This window comes from Prionailurus bengalensis, chromosome F2 (genome assembly GCF_016509475.1).
Source record: "Prionailurus bengalensis isolate Pbe53 chromosome F2, Fcat_Pben_1.1_paternal_pri, whole genome shotgun sequence".
Classification (NCBI taxonomy): Eukaryota; Metazoa; Chordata; class Mammalia; order Carnivora; family Felidae; genus Prionailurus; species Prionailurus bengalensis.
Genome location: NC_057353.1, coordinates 32,860,399 through 32,887,832, shown reverse-complemented (window position 1 = coordinate 32,887,832; position 27,434 = coordinate 32,860,399). Strand labels below are relative to the sequence as shown.

The following is a 27,434-nucleotide window of genomic DNA, read 5'->3' as shown; positions in this document are numbered from 1 at the left end:
GAGAGAGAGAGAGAGAAAGAGAGAGGAGAGAGAATCCCAAGCAGGTTTCATGCTGTCAGCATGGACCCCGACGTGGGGCTCGACCCCATGAACTGAGATCAAGCGTTGGACGCTTAATGGACTGAGCCACCCAGGTGCCCCCAGATATCCTTCTCAACTGGGTTTTTGCCAGAAATGTCTCAGTTTACATACACATTTGCATGGATCAGAGCTTTGTTCTTAAGAGGAATTAATTTAAATGATAATATCTTTCATCTATGTAGAAAAGGCATGTAGAAGAGTGGAACTCTAGAGGATACCAGGCTTACTAAAGGAACAATATAACACACACACTCATAAACTAGAATGTGCAGTTATAGAGTTCCTGGGTAGTCAGAAGAAGAGAGTACAACTTTTGCCTTTGTGAACTAAAATCATGATAAAATCTCTGGGATAAGGCAATAAGATGCTTAAGTACCTGACAGAAGAGTATTTGCATACAACTGCCCAATCTCTGTCTTAAAGAAATGTGTGAAACAGTTAAGGGATTGGAAAGTTGGGTGACAAAGGTTTGGAAAATCACATAAAAACCAAGATTTAATAAAGTTAAAATTTCTAAATCATGATAAGAAGGAAAATCTATATCAAATATATCAAAATAATGTTTGGTTTTTTTGACATTATTTTGATAGAAAAGAAGGAGAATACTTCCCTTTCTTGTACAGTGGACTAAGTACACTGGATTAGGGAGGAATGAGTGACCCAGCAGTGAAAACAACCAAAATTTCTAGATAAAATACAGCTGACCCTTCAACAACACTGGTGTGAACTGCACAGTCCATTTATATGCAGATTTTTTTCAATAAATATAGTACAGTACTGTAAATGTATTTTCTCTTCCTTATGATTTTCTTAACATTCTCTTTTCTCTAGCTTACTTCTATTGTAAGAATACAGTAACAAGAATACATGAAACATACAATATATGTATTTATTGTTTATGTTATTGGTAAGGTTTCCAGTCAACAGTAGACTATTAGTAGTTGAGTTCTGGGGGGAGTCAAACATTATGTGTAAATTTTTGACTGCACAGGGGCTCAGTACCCCTACTCCCATGTTGTTCAAGAGTCAACTGTATAATATATCTCTTTTTTTAAAAATACAACATTGAGGGGTGCCTGGTTGGCTCAGTCGGTTAAGCATCTGACTTCGGCTCAGGTCATGATTTCACCATTCGTGAGTTTGAACACCACCTCAGGCTCTGTGCTGACAGCTCAGAGACTGGAGCCTGCTTCAGATTCTGTGTCTCCCTTTCTCTCTGCCCCTCCCCTGCTCATCCTTTGTCTCTGTCTCTCAAAAATGAATAAATGTTAAAAAAACTTTTTTAAAAAGTACAACACTGAGCTAGTAAAAAAGTAAGGAGTTCATAGAAGCCTATGTCTGAGTCAAAGCAGGAAAGGAAATCAGATAGAATTGGAAGACTGGCTCTGGCTTAGTCCTTGAAGACACTTACTGAAACCAGAACTTGAGCTTTAGCTTTTATGTCCTTGTGAATTAGAGGGGACAGGGGACAGTGCCCACATTAAAGGGTATGAACCATATAATTACTGAATTCAATACCCATATGGGTTAAAATCTTTAACTAAGAATAAAAGGAAACTTCATCCTTCTTCCTAATAAGGAATATCTACAAAAAAATTCTCTAGTAAATGTCATAGTTAATAGTGAAATATTGGCTACATTTTCTTTAACATCAAGGTATTTGAGTACTTAATTAGCTAATTTTTATATTATGTCTACACCCAACATGGGGCTCAAACTTATGACCCTGAGATTTAGAGTCGCATGCTCTTCCAACTGGGTCAGCCAGGTGCCCCTCATGTCAAGAAATTTAGAAGGGTATTCACTAGTACCAATTCTGGATTTCATAGTGCATGAAGTAAGACAGGAAAACAGTACCAGAAATGGGAAGGAAGAAATTAAACTGTCATAACTGTTGATAATAACTGGGTCCACATAAAAATTCCAAAATATCCATTGACTATTACAATTAATAAAAGAGTTTAATAAACTTCTTGGGTTCAATGCCAATGTACACAATTCAAATTCATATCTCTACACAGCAATACATGTTTAAAAATATAATTCGAAAAGATGTAATTTACATAGTATAAAAGTAAAGTACCTAGGGATAAATGCATTATAAAATTTTAAAGTTGTTTATAAGGAAAATTATATAACTATATTGGAAGATTTTATGGTTGCCTCACATAAATAGAGAAATTAGAAAACTTGATATTTAACAAACATTTCAATTCTCCTGAAGTTGATTTATTGATTCCATATAATGTCAATAATATCACCAAACATTCTTTTTATATCTGTGTGGAGTTGGTAAGTTAATTCTGAGATTTACATGACAGAGTAAAAGGTCAAAATAACCACTTGGAAAAAAACCCAAAGGTGGCAAACTTGCCTTATGCAGACTTATTTTAAGCTACAGTAATTAAGACTATAGTATTTGTGCAAAGATAGAAAATGAAACATTGCAACAGAGTAGAAAACTCCCAAACTGAAACACGCATATATGAATGTCTGAATTATGACAGAAATAACATAGCTGATCCGGGATTAAAGATAGGCTTCTGAGGCTGTAACAACTGATTACATTACTGCGAGGATAAATATGAACTTGAACCTCTACCTTACACTGTACGGAAAAATAATTACTATCAGATTAAAACCCTAAATGTGACAGGCAAAAATACATAACTTTTTTTATTAAATTTTTTTTAAGTTTTATTTTTCGTATTTGAGAGAGAGAGAGAGAGAGAGAGAGCGCGCATCAGCAGGGAAGGGGCAGAGAGATGGAGACAGAATCTGAAGCAGGTTCCAGGCTCTGAGCTGTTAGCACAGAGCCCAATGTGGGGCTCGAATTCATGAGCAGTGAGATCATGACCTGGGCTGAAGTTGGAAGCCTAACTGACTGAGCCACCCAGGCGCCCTCCCCCCTCCAAAATATATAACTTTTAAGAAGAAATATAGTAAAATATCCTTATGAGATCAGAGTATGAAAGGATAATCCTAAACCAGACATAAAAAGCACTAGCCTTAAAATACAAGATTGATAAACTCTACTACATTATAGTAACATAAAAAGAATTTCTGCTCAGTAAAAGGCAGAAAAAGACAATGCAAAAAAAGGCCACAAACTAGATGAAGAAATCCTTGAAAAGTATTTGTTTCTGGAATACATAAAGACTCATTTATATGAGTCAAACCACCAAATAGAAAATTTGGCAAAGCTCTGGATGAATGAGCATTTCCGTTGTACTCAACTTTTAAATACAAGATTTAATTGTGTCTTCAGGCCAACATGGCTTATTTGGAAGCCAAGGCTCAGGTACTCATGACTCAAGAGCTGCTGGCCTTGAAGGAACCATGTAAATAAGGCAAATGACACCGTAACAGTAAAATCTGTGGTCAATGATGGAGAGACATCCTGAGGTTTTCTTCTCTAATTGTCACACATTGTGTAAGTTTCCCATAGGTAGGACTAGAGGAAAAATGACCGAGATTCAACTTTCTGCCATTCTTATAAAGATAGGGGCTTTGGAGTAAAATACTGAGGTACAGAAAATAAAGTGTTATTTCTTAAATTCCCAAATTTAGAAAGAGTCATACCAAATACTAATATTTAGAAATCCCATATTGTCTTCAAGAAGGGATATGGGTTTAATCATTCTCAACAAATTTTTTTTGAGATCATCCAAAATATCCTAGTTAAATTCCTACTTGTTTTACAGAAGTATCTATAAAGGTACCTCTGTATCAAGAAGGTGGATTCTATTATCTGAGTATTAGAATTATATTCTTGTAGAGAGAGTCAGTAAAATTAGGTAAGCACCATTAAAAGGAGGTCTCTTGAAGTGTTTATGTTTGGGTGCAATATACATCATACTGTGTGGAAGAACTCCCCCAAACCGTTTCCAGGCATAGGGATGAAGCAGAAGGGAGTGAAAGCCTTACCCACGGTTAGGAGATGACTGGAGACAGGAGACCTCCACACGGAGGGAAGATGGGTATCTGCATTTTGTCCTATGACATTATAAGCCTACGTAAGGACCAACTAAGAACAGACCCCATATTTATTTTGAAGTTTCAATATTTCAAGTTAGCATGAAAAAAATAGGTGGAAAAAATAAAAACTTACTCTAAAATTATTCTTCTAGAATTAACCTCAGAATCAAACAAACTGAAAAATATCCTGTTGGGCTAATAACTATATCTTTTCACAGTAAACTACTTAAAAACATATTAAATGTTCTAAAAAATTTAATCAGTTTTCCTTGCTTCTTTATATTGAAGCTAAATAAGTGATGTCAACATACCATGACAGAAACAACTATAAAGTTAGAGAACTGGAAAAAGTCAATGAGATGAACCTATTCTGGTTTGAGGTAAATGAGATGAGGCAAATGGAGACAGGTACTATTCCAAAGTGTCATTCTCAGAAATGATATTCAAAACATGTAAATGCATTTCTTTGACCGATTTTTGTTAGTGTGCGACAAAAGATGATGGTAACAGCATTCTATTAGTTCATGCTTTATGACTCTTGGGAAGATACCTCTACTTCAACACCCAAACACTGCGATCCCCATTTTATGTTATTACATTGCTCCAATGGCACAGACTACTGAGTGCCTCCCTTTGACTTTGGACTTTTATCTTGCACGGTGTTATTTATCCAACAGGTGTTCAGTGGGTCTGTCTACTGGTTGATTAAATTCATACAGACCAGAAGGTATATCCTTGCACAGGTTGTAATGTGTCTAGCCAAACACACTGTCAGCACATTTCCTAAAGTGACATTTATTTGAACTATGTTTTGGAAGATGTTAACAGGTATATTGCCAAACAAATAAATCATGGTAACGTAAGTTTTGTAAAAATGCTATAATTTATCTCTCTCTTGGATATTTGTAATGCATATGAAAGGATAAGATTCTGGAAAAAAAAGAAACATTCAGTTATGTTTAACTCAAGTGTGTGTGTGTGTGTGTGTGTGTGTGTATAAACACAGAGTATATTTTGGATGACACGTGTAAACATTCAGCAAAACGGTGTCCTCCCAGAACACAGGTTTATGAAATACACTGAAATATTTAGAAAACATTTTACATTTATTTTTTTGCCACGTTTCAATTTGGAATATCCTCAGGTGAAAATTTATTTTAATCTTTTCAACTGCATATTATTTACACTACTACAATAAATAGGCCCTTGCTACTTACCTCTACCACTATTGATCCCTGTTGGCATCTTTCATTTCTAGAGGAATTTAACATTGACATTAAAGTGATGCCTGACTTATATTCCTGGGGCACCTGGGTGAGTGCCTGACTTTGGCTCAGTTCATGATCTCACAGTTCATGAGTTTGAGCCCCATGTTGGGCTCTGTGCTGACAGCTCAGAGCCTAGAGCCTGCTTTTGATTCTGTGTCTCCCTCTCTCTCTGGTCCTCCCCCACTCATGCTCTGTCTCTCTCTCAAAAAAAAAACCATTAAAAATGAAAGTGATGCATAACTCATAGTATAATAAAGGTATATACATCATCAATATCATTTTTTAGATGGAAAAAAATAAAAGAAATATTTTTTCTAAAAGAATTACCTATAAGTAATATAATCTTGAGATTTTTTTTGTTTTGTTTCCTTTCCCAGTTTAAATAAAAGTTTAAATAATTCAGCCATGGCATATAGACTGCTCGGAAAACTCATTCAGAACCTTTTATTGTTCACATTTAAAAGATTTAGGGATTCATTACTATTCCATTGAATAAAAATTCAGGAGATAAAGAAAATAGTCTGTTATGTTTGACAAGTGAGTGCATGAAACCATACATTACCCTAGTATAAGCACCCTATCATTTACGAGTGTTTTTGCATTTATTAGTTTAGATCCTCAAAAAAATCCTGTGAAATAAGCAGAGCAGGAGTCGTTATTCCCACATCATGTACATAGATGTTTGAGGTACCGAGAAATTAAATGGCATTCGTAATAATATCGTTAGCTCAGTTCACTACAACTGTCTCTCTTATTGAGCATGGCCCATGTGCCAGGCACCGACTGATACCTTGCCCCTGTCCTGAGAGAGATGACTGTCTGAGAGTCAGCGGCAGCCTTGAGCCAGAGCTGCACCAGACCCACAGTCTAGCACTTTCCCACTATCACATTGCTCTTAACCGGATTTTGGATGTCACATTTTCTATGCCACTTAATGCTGGTTTGGCTGTGGAAAGTAGCACATAAAGTAATATTCTCTGAGTCCCCAGGAGTTTTGGCATCATGGTGCAGGATGTATGATTAAAAGAATGCTGTAGGGAGCAATGGGGGAACCATGATCCACCCAATTGATTGCTTGAGATTTCTTGGCCAGGTAGGTTCACAACCCTGTGGTTTGATGGAACTGCCTGGAAGTGTTTTTACTCTAAGGAAAAAAAAAAGCGCCAGACTTGCAAATGCTAGTACAGCTACCTTGTGCTCTAAAACATGGACATTTGAAGCATTTTAAGCTGAAAGCTGAAAGTGGAGCCAATAGGGTCAAAAGTACCTGGGTTTCTAATCTTGTTTTTTTTCCCCCCTTCACGGAATCAAAGCTAGTTTTAACACTTGAAAAATGTCCTTAATAGTATGTTAAAATATACACTGTTGTGGGAATGAAACTGTAGTCTAATTTTACTGGGTAGTCACTGAATTGTGACCATTTTAATGAGCCTTTGGACCTGGTTTCATAAATTAGTTCTGATGCAGCACTATGGCACGCTGGCCTCTGGTTATTAGAATACTAATGCGCAGATTGCTGGTTGGCCAGATTCCCATTTGTTACCAGAAAATACTCTATGCTCCCAGGCTCTGCCTGCAAGGACAAATACAAGTGGAAACTTGGACTTATTACTAATTGCTTGGTAAGTCTGATCACCATATGTGACTTAGGCAGATTCAAACTGTGTTTTCCTCAATGAAAACTGAAGTGAAAGAAGTGGGCATGTACCGTTGATGCCTTTTTTTACTTACTGTCTATTGTGTTCAATGGTTATATTAAGAAGAAAATGAAAATGCCACAACTCATTCATTTTCATTGATCAAATAGTCATCAAACCTGCAGGATGCGCCAAATATGGGGTACATGTGTATGAACACCGTGTTCTCTAGGATATCACAGAGAGAGACAAGCCAGCAGCTAACTACAGCAAATACGATAAACACCACAATAAAGAAGAATACTGTGTGCTTTGGGAACATGGTGCCCCACCTTCTATGGCTGAGAGTGCTCTTAAGGATCCATTCTTGGTGCATAAGGTGGTTTCCTTCAAAGACACCGGTTATAATGTTAGCTGTTTCGCTGACCCACATCAATCAGCAAACTCTTATGAAAGCCTCAGTTCCATCCATTAAGCTGTAGAGACCTGTTTCTGTTCTTTTGTTTGTTTTATTTTGCTTTTCTCATCCAAACTCCCACTGGCTACTCGTTAAAATACTTTTGATTTTCCTGAAGTGTAAGTGGCCATGAAATCTGAGGAAACTTTGTGGCATTGGTACATGTTTAATCAATGTCTAGTTTAATGTTGTTTAGCAGAGAATACAAGCACATTTTCACATAGGTATGAAGCAATTTTTTTAATCAAATTTGAATTTACTTAATTCTTAAAACTTTTAACTTGCATCATTTTGTCTCTATCACTTTATCTCTTATATTACCTTGAGTAAATTTTTTGAGGAAAGTTTTTCTATATTCTATGAATATCTCTAAAAATCTCTCCAAAGGTAAAAATGAAGGACTATATATGTTTTATTAAGAGACAAAGTCTCCAGAAACCAAATAAATCAAATCTAAAATGTGGACAATGTTCACCAGCAGCACCATGAATTTGTTTAGGACCTTGCGTAACAATTTTACAAACACACTTAATGACCTATTGGCATTAATAGTAGAGACAACTGTTGTGATAACAAGAACTACAAATACCTGGTAAAAAATAATCTTAGCCACATGTTCATTATCAGTTCATGGACTTACCAGTATTAATTTCTTTGTATCCCAAGAGTTTATTTAGTTTCATACTTGAGGATAGAAAGTTCCTTAAGGAAAGTAAAATTCAACCACAGGATCTGGATTAACAGTTTCTTTGAGAACACTCAGGTTTCCATCAGTGAAGTACAGCATATCTGAAGATTTGGGTATTGCTTCTCTCTGCTCCCTTCCTTTTGTAATCTTTCTCTTTTCATATATGTGTAGATAAATTATTTTCTCAGGTCCTTTTTTGTGTTGACCTTGAATTCAGTGTTTAAAACACCAAAGCTACTGTGTTTAGAGTATTTTGTGATTCATAAATATAATGAAACACCAAAGCAAATGTTAGGTAGCTAAATGCACTTTATGTCGAGATTAGTATACAACTCTGATACTCCAAGTGTGGTTGGCAAACAGACAGCATCTGTATCCTGTAGGAACCTGTTTGAATTGCAGAATCCAGGTTCTACCTCAGACCTAATGAACCAGACTGCATTTTAACAAGACAGCCAGGTAACTGCTATGCACATTCAAGTTTGAGAAGCAATGGAATATAACCTATTTAGCTTAAATCCCTTCCTTTAATTATTGAGGGCTTTACTTTTTTTTAAACTGTTTTGAAAAGAAGGTATTAAGAATTTGGAGCAGACAGCATCACTCATCATCAGGGAATGCAAATCAAAATGAGATATTACCTCACACCTGTCAGAATGGCTAAAATCAAAAACAATAAACAACGAGTGTTGGTGAGGATGGGGAAAAAAGGAACCCCTGTACACTGTCAGTGGGAATGCAAACTGGTACAGTCACTGTGGAAGAAAGTATGGGGGTTTCTCAAAAAATTAAAAATAAAACTACCTTATGATCCAGTAATTCTACTGCTGGATATTTAGCTAAAGAACACAAAAACACTAATTCGAAAGGATATATGCACCCCTGTGTTTACTGCAGCATTATTTACAATAACTAAATTAGGGAAGCAGCCCAAGTGCTCACTGGCAGATGAGTGGATAAAGAAGAGGTGGTGTATAGATGCAATGGAGTATCACTCAGCTATAAAAAAGAATGAAATCTTGCCATTTGCAATAACATGGATGGATCTAGAGAGTATAACGCTAAGTGAAACAAGCCAGTTAGAGAAAGACAAATACCATATGATTTCATTCATATATGGAATTTAAGAAACAAAACAAATGAAAAATAAAAGAGACAAATCAAAAAACAGATTCTTAACTATAGAGAAGAATCTGATGGTCGCCAGAGGGGAGGTAGGTGGGGAATTGGTTGAAATAGGTGAAGGTGATTAAGAGTACACTTATCCTGATGGAATCGCTATATTGTACACCTGAAATTAATATAACATTGTAGGTTAACTATGCTGAAATTTAAAAAATTGTGAGCGGAAAAAAATTAAGCCTTGGGGTGTCTGGGTGGCTCAGTCGGTTAAGTGTCTGACTTCAGCTCAGGTCATGATCTCACGATTCGTGAGTTCAAGCCCCGCGTTGGACTCTGTGCTGGCAGCTGAGCTGGCCTGGAGCCTGCTTCAGATTCTGTGTCTCCTTCTCTCTCTGCCCCACCCCCGCTTGTGCTCTGTCTCTCTCTGACTCTCAAAAGTGAATAAACGTTAAAAAAAAAAAAAAAACTTTAAAAAAAGAAAAAAAATTAAGCATTTAGGGAAGAAGCTTGAAAAATGCTTTTCAAAAGGCTTAGAATGGACGAATGGTATCTCAGTGTCATTTCTGATGATGATAATAGTTCCCAGCATTTGTATATCATTTAACATTTGATCACATTTTCACATACCTTAAAATTTTTTCACAATAAACTTGTGATGTGAGTCTTATTGCGGATTCCCATTTATACAAATTGAAGTTGAGAAAGTGTAAGTTCTTTGCACAAGACAGCATAGCTAATAGATAGTGGTGCCCAGATTCTGAGTTCAGGTTCCCACTCAAAATATGCATCATGTTTTATAGATGAAGTTTGACTTTTCAATTAAAAACAAGGCTATCACTTTTGGCAATCCTTATAAAATTCATTGGCAAATTACTAAGATATTTCATAATTTCATTTATTAAAGAGATAAATTTTTCACAAAGTCTTCAGGAGCACATATAAAGTAGAAAACAATTAAGTTAAATCTTATTGCTAACATCCCATGAGAAAGTCAAACTTCAGAACTCCTTCCCTGAAAACTGAAGCCTGGAAGAGCCAGAAATCAAGGAAATACAAAGGACCTAACCTCCTGTACCAAAAGCAGGAGAGAGATTACCTGATATTTAATAACAAAGCCAAACTAAAATAAAGACAAGAATGTGCAGGATTTAATCAAATCAAAATTCTTTTAGATATTGCAATGCAAAAATAGAGGATTTTTAAAAAATGTTTATTTATTTTTGAGACACAGTGCAAGCAGGGGAGGGGCAGAAGAAGAGGGAGACAAAGCATCCCGTCAGTGCAGAGCCCAACCTCACAAACCATGAGATAATAACCTCCTTTGAAATCAACAGTTGGTTGCTTGCTTAACCAACTGAGCCACCCAGGCGCCCTCTGCCTCTATCATATCCTTTCCAGCCACATTCCCTCTCTTGCCCTTCACACCTCATATCCTACTACATTCCCTCACATTCTTCCCCTCCCACCATCCTGGTCTCCTGTTTCTCAGGCATTTCAGTTGTGTGCCTCTGCCTTTTGTGGCCTCCTTTCTCCCTAGATAATTCCATGGCTAATTCCCCTAATCCCATCAAATCTTTGCTCAAATGTCACCTTCTCACCTATTTAATGTGCAGCATTTCATTTCCTTAACACTTCTCACATTCACAATTCCTGTTACTTTGCTTGAATTTTTGTTTTCCAAAGGATTTATCACTTACTAATTTGTGATAAATCTATTTATGTATTATGCCATTGTTTATTGCTAGACGATGCCCTTCTCCCCATGCTAAAATGTTGACTCCATGAAGCCAGGGATCTTTGTTTTGTTCACAAATACATTCAAAGCACCTAGAATATTTGGCTAATAGATTGACCTAATAAGTGACTGCTGAATACATGAATGACTTAATGAATTAGTGAATGTTTTATCTGAACTTTCATGACTCAACATGGCTGTCAAAAGTAGAAATTGGAATCAAAAATAAGGTTATAGTTATGGTGACCATACAGTTTAGTATCTAAATGAGTCACTTTTGGGTGTCAATAGGGCATTAAAATTATTAAAATTATATTATTTTGAAAATTTACTTAATTGATCAACAAACTGATTTATTATATCACTGGTTCTATAATGAGAGGTAATCAAAAAGATTTTTTTAAATCCTTGATCTTCTATTACTTAAAAAATGTTTTTAACATAATTTATTGTCAAGTTAGCTAACGAATAGTTTATACAGTGTGATCTTGGTTTCGGGGGTAGATTCCCATGATTCATCACTTACATACAACACCCAGTGCTTGATTTTTTTAAATAAAGCAAAATTAAAACAAATTTAGGTTGACTATCTGAATATTAAACATAATATAAACTGAATAATTTTTCATGGTGCTTTGATCAGTTTATACTGTGTCACATTTTTCTGTAAAATTTATTTTCAGTCATCTTATTTTAAATTTTTCATAAAATTTCACAAGTCTTCTTCAAAGGTGCATTTTATTATTAAGTTTATTCAAATTATTCCACTTTGTAAATATAATAATTTTAATTGAGAAAATGTTTCTATAGGTGCTCAGGAATATAAGTGGAAAATATTCTTAATTCTATTTTTATGCTGATATGAGTAACTTTATCAGCCCAAATATTTTCATAGGTACTGTCTTTTTACTTCCATTTTCAGATGACTTTTCTTGACACATTTTTATAAGATAAAAATTGTCAGAAATATCTTAATATTCTTTTGAATGTCTCAGCAAAGGTAGATGCCGTACAACCATGGGTATTCTCAATGTCATTTCATTTTCGTATAAAACAAAACTACCTAATTATAAATAGGACTTCATAAAAGGTAAAAAGACTTTTCCCTTAAGTTGCGATGTTTCAAAGAATTTTAGCAGAAAAATAAAAATTAAATCTTGTATATCTCTAGAGCTGTCACTGTAATTTATTTACACCATTCATTGTTTCTGTAAGAATTAATTTGTCCCTTCATTTATGAGATTTGCTTTTAACAGTCAAAATTCTTGGGGCGCCTGGGTGGCGCAGTCGGTTAAGCGTCCGATTTCAGCCAGGTCACGATCTCGCGGTCCGTGAGTTCGAGCCCCGCGTCAGGCTCTGGGCTGATGGCTCAGAGCCTGGAGCCTGTTTCCGATTCTGTGTCTCCCTCTCTCTCTCTGCCCCTCCCCCGTTCATGCTCTGTCTCTCTCTGTCCCAAAAATAAATAAATAAAAAATAATAATAATAATCAAAATTCTTTATTAACTTCCAAATTTGAATCTTGCTGAACATTTTGATTAGAGATTTCCAACTAATTTTGAAAAAAATGTAAGAAAATTTAGAGTATTTACAAAGTAGTTCCTCAAAGGCTCAAACATCTGAAATTCAATCAATGAGAGGTAGCAGATAGAGATTTTGTAATAATATGCCAATATTCTTAGTTCAAAATAAGATTTATCACCAACATTTTTGTAGTTCTGACTGTATAAACATAAAAATATTTATAAAATGTGATACTTACAGGTCAGTCTGTATAAACCAGTAGAATATCATAGCTTGTTTGACGCAATTATGAATTATTTATATACAATAACCAATTCCAAGTACATTTCTGCTCCACAGCTTTCATAATTTACTAAGAACGTTATTTTTCCTACCATGTTGTGTTCTACTCAAATTTGTTTCATATTATTACTGAAAAAATCACATAATTTTATTTTCAATGTTGAATTTTTAAATTTACATTTACAATACCATTCACAAATAATGTCATCAATTTATAGGTTTCATTTAACAGTCAACAATAAGGGTTTTAATTCTAAAATAAACATTTAAAGACACCAGTAAATTAGCTTATGGCCTATTAAAATTTATGAAAAAGTAATTAATCATTGTTATTAAAAGGCTTTTGGAATAATTATTATGGCTAGAAATTGCCCATAAGGTGGGAAGCCAGTACAATGTGACTTTCAAAAAGAATTTTGAAAGAAGTTTCAAAATTTTTGAAAGTAGTTTCTTTCTGAAATTTTTATTTATTTTTTATTGAGATATAATTAACACATAGCATTATATTAGTTACAGATGTACACCATGTTGATTTAATATATGCATATATTATAAAATGATCATGACAATAGGTCTAGTTAACATCTGTCACCACACATTTTTATAATTATTTTCTTGAGATGAGAATTTCTAAGATTTATTCTCTTAGCAACTTTTAAATATAAAATACAGTACTACTATTTCTAATTGTCAAGCTGTGCATTTAGATCTTCATGACTTATTTATTTTATAATTAGAAGTTTGTACCTTTGACCACTTTGGTTCAATTCACTCACCCTGTATGCCATCCTGCTTCTGGCAACCAACCATCAATCTGTTTTCTGTATCTATGAGCTTGGTTGTTGAGTTGTGTTTTTTGTTTGGTTGTTTGTTTGTGTTTTTAGATCCTACATATATGTGGTATCATATAGTATTTGTCATTTTCTGTCTGACTTATTTCACTAAGCATAATGGCCTCAAGTTCCATCCATGTTATTAACAAATAGCAGGATTTCCTTCCTTTTTGTTTTTAATTTTATTTTAGAGACAGAGAGAGAGACAACATGAGTGGGGGAGTGGGGCAGAGGGAGAGAGAGAGAGAGAGAGAGAGAGAGAGAGAGAGAGAGAGAGAATCTTAAGTAGTCTCCACACTCAGGGCAGAGCCCTAAGCAACACTCTAGTCCCTGAACCATGAGATCATGACCTAAGCCAAAGTCAAGAGTCAGATACCTGACAAAGCCACCCAAGTGCCCCTTGATTTTTATCTCAAAAGAAATTCTTGATGTCTGAGTTAGACACCTGGCTCAGGGGCTCAGAGGTACAAATCACTTGTGGAGGGTCTAGAATATAATTTTAGAGACCTATTGCTTATTGGTGATTTATGAGCATTAAAAGAAAATATTAATGTCACAGATATGTAGTGGCACTTAGTTAAAATATACTAGATTTTTCCTGAAGTACAAATTTCTGAACTATAAGCTAATCTGCACAATATCTATGCAATATCAAAACTGCTTTACCCGTTTTACAGAGAGTAAAACTTTAGGCAAGAGATATGAATAACTTGCATAAGGCCATGAGGCCAGTATTCTGGCAGAACTCACGTTCAAACTAGATTCTTTGTGACTCCAGAGGTACCTTCCTCAAACTACTCAAGCTACCCAATTACCTTCTCCCGCTTCAAGGGTAGAAAATTTATCCTATTGCTCTTGGCAACCAGAAATGCCTAAGAAAAAGAAAGATAGAGATGTTTATCTCCATTGCATATTGAATGACTACTGCAGGCAGTTTGCCACTTGGGTTAGTGCTTATTAGCTTTTGATGAATATTCTGAAGAGATAGGATCTTGAATGTGTTGTATTTGGGGAAAAGGCAGATCCTAGGAGCATTATTTAATAGTGATTAATTACTAAGGTAGTTTAGAAAATATGTCTACACATTCCTTCATACATGTAGGAAGCAGAATAATAGTCCCCCAAAGACACACAGAGCCTAATTCCCAGAACCTGTGCATATATTACATTACATGACAAAGATAAAATAAAGTAGTTTTAAAATACGGAGATTATCCAAGGTTATCCAGGTGGGCGCAGTGTAATCACAGTGGTCTTTAAATTCAGAAGTGGTAGGAAGAAGAGAAGGTCAGAGTGACACAATGTGAGAAGGACTCAGTTCACCAGTGTTGACTTCAGAGTTGGAAGAAGGGAGCCATAGGAAAAGGCATGTGGGAAGCCTTAAAAGCTAGGCAGGACAAGGGAACAGATTCTCCCCAAGTGTCCTCAGAAAGGAACACTGCCCAACTGACTCCTTTACTTTTACCGAGAGAGACCTATGTTGGACTTCTGAACTACAGAACTCTAAGATACTAAATTTGTATTGTTTTAATCCACTAAGTTTATGGTAATTTGTTACAACAGCAATAGAAAACTAACACAACACCCTCTCCTTCAAGAAGTAGAATATAATACACCTCTGCTTGAGTGTGGGCTGGACTTGCTTCTAATCAATAGAATGTGTGACTCCCTTCTAAAGAACAGAACGCGGCAGAAAATGGTGTATCATTTTCTAGATTAGGTTACAAAAAGACTATCTTCCACTTCGGGTACACCCTCCCTTCTCTGGGACTTCTTCCTCATTCCGAAGGACCTGGGTGCCATGTCATCAGGCACCCTGTGGAGAGGCCACATAGTAGAAGAGCCAAGCCCTGCCAACAATCACATTGGTGAACTTGGAAGAGTATCCTTACCCAGTCAAACCTTTAGGCAGTTGTAGCCCTAACTGCAACTTGATAAGAGCCTTGTGTGAGACTCTAACCCAGAATCACCCAGGGAAGCTATGCTAAGATTTCCTGACCCACAGAAAGGGTACAATAATAAATATTTGTTATTTTAGGCTATGAAGCTTTGGGAACTTGTTATCTAGTCATAGATAACTAATATAATTACTCTAAAGTTTGTATTTACCTATCAAAAGTGAAGAAATAAATAGAAAAGAAAAAAATGCTAATTAGGTGAGTATCGCTCTTTCGATAAAGAAACTCTCATGTGAATGCACATATTTCATTGGAAAGTTGTGAGAAAGTCATCCAATGCTTTTAGCATAACAATGTACACACATAAAATCTGGCATTTCTATAAATATAATTTAGTCAACTTTTATTCAGATTATAAATCAAATTAAAACCTCAACGTTGAGAATGAAATTTCTCAAAACATTTTATTAAGAATACATCCATCCACTTTTACACATATTTTAGTGGATTAGAGCTGTCAGAACTACTCAGACCAACAAAGGCAATTAACCTCTAATTTTTTTCCTCTGTTCTTTCTTCTGTTTTGCTTTTCCCTGATCTATTAGTCTATACCTAATGGAACAAAGCAGGCCATAATTAATGGGCTTTCTTACTTTGCTATATAGAAATATTCTCTAGACTGCAATTTACAAAGTTCAATAACTTCCAAGTAAATATATGCATGTGTGTATGTGTGTACACACACATATATATCCATTAAACAAAGAAAATAACAATTTACTTTGTGATGCTTTTATGTTGAATTTCAGATAGAATATTATTATTAAAATGGAGCTTTTTTTCCCCTTTATGAGTGTAATTTGTCTTAGCTAGCCAAATATATATACTAGCCAGGCTAACCTTACTACATGACAAGTAGCCAGGTTGTCTTCCCATCCTCTTTAAATTTTGCTAACATTCGGATAACAAATTCTGTACTCACAGCGTCTTTTAAATGGAAGTGTTGGTTAATCAAATCCATTGCTCTTGCACTGCTAAAATATAATTCCCCATATCCAGCTTAAATATCGACTAGTGTATAAATCATTTCCATGTATGAATATAAAAGAGATACACAAACTGCACACTGGAGATTTTTTTTTTCCATGAGGCTGAATGAATTTCCTTACTTAAATGTTACAGTAGGGAAAATAGTACTTTTAAATAAATCAGTGTCTGTTTTTATTTTCTCTGTGAAATCGGAACTAGTTTTACCTTCTTGAAGCTAAGTCCTAAGGAAATGTCTAGTGGATAGAGATTATGTGCTTTTATTTTGTGATGGCCTCCATTGCTCCAGTAATATTTTATACCACACCTGATCTGAGTTTAATTACCAGTGTATCATCCAAGAATTATGTTATCAAAAGTATTTCCAAATTTTATTCTTATTCAGCAATCACAGATTAGGTCTATATTTCTACCTAAAGGATATAAAACCCCTTTCCTCCTTAATTTAAATTCTCCTTGTTAGTGTGTCAAGACATATATCATCACTGCTTAATTAAAAGGGGATGAGATATAGCATCACTGGAAATTTCAAATAAGAATGGTTGAGTTCAAAAACAAATGAGCAAAGGAAAAAAAAAAAAAAGAAAGAAAGTGAGAGAGGGAAGCAAACCAAAAGGCAGTCTCTTAACTATGGTGAACAAACCGATGGTCACCAGAAAGGAGGTGAGTGGGGGATAGGTTACATAGGTGATGGAGATTAAGCACAGCACTTGTGGTGAGCACTGGGTGTTGTTTATAAGTGTCGAATCACCACCATATTGTATGCCAGAAATTAATATTACACTGTATGTTAACTAACTGAATTTAAATAAAAACTTAAAAAATATAGAATGTTTGAGTTCATACTCATTGTCCCTAAATCAAGTGAAAAATTGGTAAAGAAGAAAAATAATTTTTGTACATTTTAAAAAGAGAACAATAATTGTGATTTCATTTAGAAATCACATTCATTTCAATTCATTTCATTTCAGAGTTATCAAAATATTCTTCCATTATGTAAAGGAAAATGTGCTCGTCTACAAATCCATTAGTTCTGCTAATGAAAAAATAGAACAGCCTTTTAAAATATATCTATTCAAATGTCTTGGCCTCATATGTGAAGCTTATTAGATAATAAATCACAAAAAAGCATCATCAGCAATATGAATATTAAAATATGAATATAATTAATTATGCACAACTACTTCTTTCCTCAGATTGGGGCCCTAGGATTAGCAGATGACACCGTATAAATTATTATATTAATAGTCCAGTTGTCGGGAGGCTAGACATGTGTTACTAGTGAGCTCCTAAAATATACACATAAATATAACGGCATTACACCATCAATATTTATTAAGAAAGTGACAATTCTAATGCTGGCAAGGCAAACATTTCTTAATTATGGGTGTGGTTTGTAACTAGGATTTCACTCTCATCAGAATGTTTTAAGCATGTTTTAGCTTCTATGCGAAAGGGTAGGGGACTGCCACTGAGGGGCTGTTATGTGCGTTACAGGATTCTACTGAATTAGTCTCCATAATTGTATGTACTGATCTCATCTTTTCCTTTCATTTTGAGAGTCGCTTATCAATAAATTGTATCTCCTTACCTAAAATCCCTCTTATTTGCTTTACTCTGTTTCTTTTCTAATTAGAAAAGAATAAGAGGCACTTGCAAACATTTTATAACTTCATATTTCAAATATTCCTATTGTCTTTTGGGGGGTAGATTGTGGAAGCTTCAGGGGTAATAAAATCCATGGTATATTAGTCCAGATAATGTATATTCCTGATTCTTTATGGGTATACTACTGATCTCAAAAATTCAGAAAAATGTAGGTTGCCTCTATTTGTTTATCGCAACAAATCATAACACATTTTCTGTAAACCTTTTTGGAAAAGCCCAACTTAACCACAGCTCACATGATTTAGAACTCTGTCTTCAATACTTTTAGCTTAATGGCATTGTCAAATGTCAAGAACATTCAGTAAGAGGCTTTTTTTTTACAATATGCTATATTTTACCTTTTTTTATAATAGCTGTCAAGTCATAAAACATTTGCAGTGAAGAATGATTAAACTAAGTGGATTACAAATTCAGTCACAATATTGTAGAACTAGAATCTTCTTGGATTTCTACTGTGGCCACACAGTTCTATTATTACCTTTGTAATAATATTTACAACACTTGTGGTTCAATATTATAAAACAACATAAGACTGACAGATTACTTTTCATATCTTACAGAGGCAATTTTATATAGACACAATACTCATACACTCATACTCTAATTCAACCGTGTTGCAAAATCTACCAATTCAGTAGAAACAATTGTTTGCCAATTCTATCAAGAAAATATTTAAACATTTTAGTTTGACGTCACAAGACTGAATTGAAGTCCAGTTTATTTATGGTTATGGCATTTGTTAGACATGTGTACACAGTGATAGACTAAATATAAAGGAGGGACATTTAAGATTTAAAGTCCTTGCTACATACAACAGTGTCCTCCACACCTTGAGAAAGTGCTTCTGTTGACAGCATGTTATTCATGTGTGTACTTGGGTCAGAAAAGACTGATATGGGGTCAACGATGATTTTCAGATATGTCTATAAAAAATACTGTTACTTGTTTTGAGAGACACAGCATTTGTTCATAGGAGATATGGCTGCTTCTTTATTTGTTGGGCCACACCAATATTTTATTCTGATCCATCCCTTCTCTGGTAACTTTATAGCATACTTATGTAGTTCTGCCATGTTCCAACAGCTCCTTCAAATTGCACATCTACCCTATGTCATCTTGACAATTAAACTTCAATGTCCCATGGTGCCTAAGCATCAATATATTCATAGCTGCTCTAGCACCAGGTTCTGGAGCTACGTGCCTGGGATCAAATTCTACCTCTAATACTCAATAGATTGGAAACTTGGAAAAATTACCTAACCTAATCCACCAAAAAAAAAAATGTACTACTTCATAGTGCTTTGGGGTGTAATTAAGTGAATTAATACACATAAAACATTTGGAGAGAGCCTGGCATGTAATGTAATCACTGATAGGCTGTTGTGGTTATTATTATTTTAAACCTTCCTCTCCTTCCTTCTCTTCCTCTTCTTCTCCTTCTTGTCCTTCTCCTCCTTCTTGTTCTTACCATTATTGTCATCCACCTTTCTATGCTTACTGGATGGTGCCATCTGTCTTCGTCACTCCTGATCTCTCTGTCCCTCATTCAATTAAAGAGGACTTGTTGGGATGGGAAGTGTTGACTTCTGGAGTTCATATTACTTGTGAATTATGTGCACTTTCCTTTCCTTTCATCATCACACTGAAAAGGGGGACAGATATACCTAATCGGAGAATATCTCTGAAGCCAAGGACAGGAGATCTTAAGAAAATCATTTTTTTTGAATGTTTACTTATTTATTTTGAGAGAAAGAGAGAGAGAGTGCAAATGGGGCAGGGGCAGAGAGAGAGGGAGAGAATGAGAATCCTAAGCAGACTCCATGCTCAGTGTGGAGCCTGATGCAGGGCTCAATCCCATGACCATGAGACCATAGCCTGAGCCAATATCAAGAGTCTGACACTCAAGTGACTGAGCCATCCTCAGAAAATCACTTATAAAGCATGAGGATTTTGACATGAAAGGAAGAATGGTATTCAGCTTCACCATTGGATATCTAATTAATCACTAAGCTTGTTTGATTTTGTTGGGACTACCCGCAGAGGGGAAAGGAAACTGGGGAGAAGGTAGAGTGGGACAGTCAAGTAGAAAGGGGCAACAATCACCTATTCAAATACACAATTCAAATCCAGATTCTGCTTGGGCTCACCAACACGTATGAGTTATCCATCATGAGTGGTTGGTATTTATTGATATAGGTTTGGGTAAAACTGCCTCAACATGGGGGCAAAAAGATGCATACATCAGAATATTATGGAGTGATTCTACTAATGGGGTATTAGACCAAAGACCTGGTCTCATCAGAAACCAAACTTTTTGTCAAGAGTGCCTGTTACCATACTTATCATAATCACATAAAATAGGCTAAAAAGAAGAATACTGTGGCCACAAAAGGACTAACACTTTTCTAAGGTCACATATGTAAGAAGACAATGTCTAGGGTCCTTTTGTCTCCTCTCCACATGAGTAAAGTAAGTGCAGGAAAGAAAGCGGGGACATCAAAGCAGGTGGATCACAGCCCCCCCCCCCCCCCCCACCGGCTGGAATGGCTGGTTGACCATTTTCAACCGTGAGCACAAGGGCATCATTCTAGGGGTAACATAGTAAAAACGAAAGTGCCTCTGTCCCTACAAAGGCCACCACATCAGTCCTGGATAGATGTGTTCAGACTTCAACGTGTGAAAGTAATTTCTATCTTGTTAAAACCACTGCATTTTGTTATAGTTGCCTGATCTCTACCTAATATAGTATTGATAATGTATTTTTAAAAATAAGCCTTCTCAAACAAATTTTTAAAATGGGGTTCCCTGGGTGGCTCAGTCAGTTAAACATTTGACTCTTGATTTCGGCACAGGTCGTGATCTCATGGTTCATGAGTTCAAGCCCCATATGGGGCTCTGTGCTGACAGTGCAGAGCCTACTTGGGATTCTCTGTTTCCACCTCTCTCTTCCCCTCCCTGCTCTTTCCCAAAAATAAATAAACAGTAAAAAAATTTAAAAATGAGTCTTCTCTTTAACTATTTAACCAACAGCTTATCTTAAGCATGTTGACTAAAAAGGCTTTTACTATATTGTAGATGCTACGTGATTGTCTCCAAATGCCTTGTCTTTTCTAATTTACATCCTGTGAATTTTTGCCTAAGTCAAAACTCAATTTAACTATCACTTCTTGTGGGCACTTTTCTCCTGACTTCCTGGTAAAGATCCTTTGTCTATGCTATTTGGCCTTACCTGTTTCATACTGTATACAGCACGATACTTACTGTTAAGTTTGCCTAAGGGACTGTGCCTAAGAGTTTGTCAGCACATAGTAGGTGCTCCAAAATGGTGTGTAAAATAAATTAACACATGATTCAGAAGAAGGATAACGGATGCAGAATTGCATTTAAGGCAATGTGAGATGGCCACAAATCTGCATTTGTTATAAGCACATGCATCAGACAGCAAGACCTGTTAAGACACTATTAAAACAACATGTATGAAAAAGTAAAAAGGCTATAAACAATGGTGATGTCTAGGGTGAGAAACACTGCAAAAAGGTAATAATACTTACTTTTGTACACTTTCTATTATCAGTTACTGAAGAATTCTGTCTAGATTTCATTCTGCATTTCTTTGAACATTTGGCATATAATTTTTTTTAACTTCACTGCCTCACTTAACTAGTTATTAGACAATGGGGAGGTTAACTTATTGTGCAGTTCAATCCTCAGAGCATCCCTGCTGCCATTACAGAGAATTCTCTTTTCAGAAAGTAGCAAAAACAAAAATGATCAAGTTAATTGCAGAGAAGCAGATGTTAGGGCAACTGAGGATTGCCAAAGAAAGTAGAAAGAAGATGAAGGACGTAAAGGACAGAAAGGAAAACTGGGGGAAATGCCTGCTTATTGATATTTTGCCTTGGATCAAGACCTACGTCAAATCACAATCAATAGGGCAAATACTAACGTCTTGTGTTAAGAGCAATGTTTGGGGATTTTTGAATATGGTTACATACTTCGGTGGTATTAATCAACTATTAAACATTTGCATTCAAGCAGAAGCAGATTCCAGATTCTGATCACGGGATTAAACATTAGCACAGTTTGAAGTCAAGATGCAAAGACGATGTATTTGAAGTGATCCATTCATGTAGAATGCTAACACAAGAAAGAGATGTTTTCCTGTAAGCTACTTTTTTTTTTTCCTGTAGTAGCTACTGGCTTCAAAAGCTTTTGAGACAATATATTTCTCCCTTTGTTTTTTAAGTAACTCAAAGAATTTCAGATGTAGGAACATGGGGTAGGATTATAATAGACCATCTTGACTCTAGAGATTTTTCAAAGAGTAAATAATAAAAGCCGGTTAGAACTAGATCTTCTCCCTTTTCATCTGAGCTGCTCTTCTCCTGTCTTTCTCATTTTATATCCATATCACCCAACAACTATTCAAGCTCTACCATGATGACTGAAAAACCTCACATTTTATTTGACAATTAGGTAAACTGAGCTTAACATTCCTACATCAGACCTACTGTTTTCACGTGTAAATCAACACTTGTGTTAATAAACGTCATTGCATTGTGGCCAAGGGTTAGGGAAAAAAATGTATGAAAAGAATGCAGAATCCTTCCAGACAATAAGAAGATTAGATGAAAAGTAGGGTTACAGAATTAGACCTTCCTACCCAATCAGCTAAAAAGAGTTTAAAGGGAATAAGACAAAATGAGAGAACAAGTGATTCACTAAGTTGCAAAACTCATTCTCACCTGAAATATGTGCGCTTGGGTTTTCTTTTTAACCAATCATAGGGAATTCAACTTTGAGAAGAGTTTCAAGGTGTAACCGGTTTAAACCTGAAAGAATGTAGGGTCCAAGGTTTCTTTTTGGTCTTAAATATGTGATGAAGAAATAAATGTTTATATCGTGATCTTAGACCGTGTCTCGATATGCTCAAAGCTTCACTAAAATTTCAGTTCTCTGTATTTTTTAATATTCATAGTTTTTCTACCTGATATAAAGTACTGTACCTATGCCAACTCAAATAGACAGTCATACGCTTGTGATAGCACTAGTATTTGTTCAAAAAATGTATTATTATGATGATTATTATTGTATTATTTGAGTGACTTCCCACATCCTATGAGAGGTGACTATTGCGTTTGGAGAGGATTCTAACTGTTATTGCAGATATGCAAGGGGAAAAAGAGCCAACTTTTAAATTTTGGTATCCAGAGTAAGATTTTTGGTATTGCAGCTAGAAAATAATCTTGAAAGTCTGGCTTTTGTTGAGAGATAAAAGGATTTTCTCTGTGCTTTTACTCTTTCTTAGTTAATATTGAGACACCTTGCAGGCTCAATCTTAGGGTCTTCCATAGCCTGGAGTGGTGACTGCTTCCACTAATCTGCTTGAACTATGAGACTTGTTGCCTCTGGAAGAGGAATAACATGTATAAGAAGTCCAAGCCAAGAAAACACAGATGTGGAGACCATGTGCTTTTAGCCCCATGGAACATGGGAAGAAGACAGGGATAGAAGCAGGAGGTAGGCAATGAGATACGTACATCAGAAGTCCAATAACTGGTTGAAGAAGAAAACAAAATTACAGGGGTTTTGCCTAGTTTTGGTTTGCGATTCTGGAAGGAGAGGTCCCAGAAGGGTATTATTTGCGTAAATAAGAGATGCCTAATGTGAGGAAAATTCTGTGTGCCACCAAGCAAGTGGGAGCCTCATGAAGAAAATTGGATAGTTGTAGAAAAATAAAGAAGCTCTATTTTCTTTGCACTAGTGAGCAGCAGACAGTAAATCTTGCAACTTACTTATAATATAATTCACATAATACAGTCACTTCTCTTATAACACATATATGTTCTTAGAAACAACTGGACTATGCCACATTGCACAATAAAAACTACACTGTTTCTGGGAAATTTCAGGTTGATACACAGCACTCAAAAAATTCATCAGCGATACATTAAAAAAAGTATAAAACAGTAATAAAATAAAAAAATCATAATAAAAACGAAAGCACAGTTTTACACTTGCTGAACCATTAAGAAATCCATAAGCATTACAGTAAACATGGCACTTTATCTTGAAAAAAGACATTTGCTTGTGCAAGTGGTCCTTGGAAAGGTTGCAGCTTGTGTGTTAATGTGAAGTGGAGGGAGGAGAGGGATCTGAAGTCATAAGGAAGGTTGTACATCAGATATGGATGGAGTAAGGTGAACTGAGACACTTGGTAGATGTTTCAGGTGTGTGTGTGTGTGTGTGTGTGTGTGCATGTATGTGGTATATGTGTATGTGTTTCAGGGTGTGTGTGCATACTCCTACGTGGTTACGTTCAGCTGGGTGTTTTCTACACTTAATTGTTTTTCCTAGATGAACTTATGTATAGGCAAACAGAAAATTTGCACTATGCTTAAATTAGTCCTTAGTATATCCATTACTTTGGAATACATTCACAGTTTCAAACAAGCACTATAGTAGAATTGCCTGTACCTTAAGGTTTTTATATCGTGATCTGTCATTCGTCATCTCTCAGGTTTGGAAAAGTTCTAAATTAGGAGTGCCATCCTAGATCTCTGCTTCTCCAACTGAACTGATTCACTGCAATAAGTATCACAAAAATAAAAGCCGATTCTGAAACAGTGACTCTCCTTTAAAAAACCCTGAATACCTTGATCTTTTTGAGAGTATTTTTTTTTAAGTTTACTTATTTATTTTGAGAGATAGAGGGAGAGCAAGAGGGGCAGAGAGAGGGAGAGAGAGAGAATCCCAAGCAGGCTCCGTGCTATTAGCACAGAGCCTGATGCAGGGCTCGAACTCACAAACTATGAGATCATGACTGGAGCCAAAATCAAGAGTCAGACGCTTAACCCGCTGATCCACCAGGTGCCCTGTTTTTTGATTAGTTTAGATTGGCAATTTTCAAAATGTGGGTCACAAATAATACTTGGCTGATATACACACTGAACTGCATGTGTGTACGTTTTTTAAGTGTATTCATTTATTTTGAGAGGGAGAGAGGAACAGTGCATGAGGGGGGAAGGGGCAGAGAGAAGGGAGAGAGAATTCCAAGCAAGCTCTGCACTGTTAGTGCTGAGCCCAACATGGAGCTCGATCTCATGAACTGTGAGATCATGACCATCAAGAGTAAGACGCTTAACTGACTGAGCCACCCAGGTGCCTCCTGAGTTGTATTTTTAATGAGACTGTTGTACAATGAAATGGAATCTAGTTTCTTTTCCCACAAAGATCAGGCAGTTGGTGCTCTGGGTGCACAAGGGTAAGTTCAAATTTGTCCCTTTGAAGTGTGGCTTCCTATTTTGCTTGAATGGGACCTAAAGAGAGAAAATCGATGGCAGGAGAGTGTCTGCCTCAATCCAGCAGCACTTTTAGGCAAAAACAAGGAGCACCTTGTTCATTTGTGGGGATCACATAGTGGGGTTGAGACTACCTCCCTGGCCAGAGTAGGGACAAGAATCTTTGGAGTCAGGGTGATTGGGGAGCTTTGAGCTTAGAGTTATGGATATTGGTATTAAGTACATTCACACTGATGTACTCAAATCACCACCATCCATCTCCAAAACTTTTTTGTCTCCCCAAACTTAAACTCTATATGCATTAAAAGGCAACTCCCCATTCCCCCCTTGGGCCATCCTCTGACAACCACCATCCTATGTTTGTTTCTAGGAGTTTGACCATAAGTACCTCAGATAAGTGGAATCATACAATACTTATCCTGTTGTGACTGGTTTATTTCACTTAGCTTATGTCTTCAAGGTTCACCCATTTAGGAGCATGTGTCAGAATTTCTTTCCTTTTTTAGGACAGAATAATATTTCCCTTTCTAATTTACTTTGGTGTTGACCAAAAAACTACATATTTATTTCTGAATATCCTATGTCCTGGTCATTTTGTTGCAGCGTTTAGGATACGTGTGTATTTGGTTGTTCTAATAAGCATCAAGCTATTCAGTTACCCCTCAGGCTTTTCTTGGTCAGATGAAGTGCTCCAGATTCTCTGGCACTAAGATCTATTCAGTAACTCTCCAGCTATGAATAAAATTGGTGACTAAAATGTTGGAACCCTTTTCTTAGACCAATATATCCTCAAATATTGAGCATAAATTGACAGTGTTTGCACTGGAGGCACTTGTAGGAGCTTGGCAGGGGAAGACAATCAGCAAGAATGCTAAACTGAATTTCCTTTTATATTCGGAGGCTCATTGTGGTCAAGTTCTGTTTCAAATGGAGGAATAAGGAGAACTCAAATGCAAAGTGACCTCTGAAACAGAGGAAAGAATACGGAGTAAAAAACTTCTCCATTTAGCTTCATCCTGTGTCAAGGAATCACTATCTTATTTTAGAATGCTGTCATTTTAAAGCTTTGAAATGCTTTCTATAGAAATGACTACATTAATCCTGCAGCCAATTTGCCTGAAGTTAGCAAGTGTTACAGCCATCAAAAGTGCTACAAAAATAATTGAATACATTTTTAAAACTAGTATATACTGTGACTGTAATTTATTTTCGTAGGATTGCCAGGAAAGAGCAGAAAAGAAAGAACTCCATCAGGCACCAAAAGAGGGATGGGTAAATTCAATAATGCCAAGCTTAATGCTATTCAATGATCTTGCTTGGTCAATAAGTAGCATCAACTTCTGCTTTCAATTATTTTTTCCTTTAGGAACACATAGAATTGAGGACAACTATCTGTTCTTTCCTGATTTAAACTATATGTGCACAAGTCAGCCTGATGGATAACCTAATCCGACTGCTGAAGGACAGACTGATTGTAACACTTCACCAGGACCAAGGTGTAATGGATTATCCCAGCAAAGATATTATTTTCCCTTGGGGGATGTTCCATTACACCTGCATTTCCTTGCTTTTAATGCTTGGTACACATCAAAATCATTGACCTGTAGGAATTGGTGTCTACGTCTCTCAATTTTCTCCAGATCTTTCTCACTCCCTGAAGCCACAGTTAGGACACAAGCAACTGAAGGCAGGGAGCTGAAAGAACCCGAAAAAGGAGGTAATCAATTATTTGGATGCATTCCTTCCCCCCCCCCTTTTTTTGCATATAGTTAACTTCTTAGGGTTAGCCTTTTAAAAAATACTTCTGTTCCAATTAACTATACTATACTATACTAATATTAACTATACTATACTATACTAATATTAACAATTTTTTTCATTTATTGATCATGTATCTCATGTTCATAAGTGCATACTT

General features: G+C 35.9%; 1 protein-coding gene across 7 annotated transcripts in view; it reads right to left on the bottom strand.

Annotated features, from left to right (window-relative positions):
• RALYL (RALY RNA binding protein like) overlaps nt 1-27,434 on the bottom strand; it is a 724,524-nt gene that overhangs the window by 155,508 nt on the left and 541,582 nt on the right. The gene's annotated exons all lie outside the window — the stretch shown is intronic.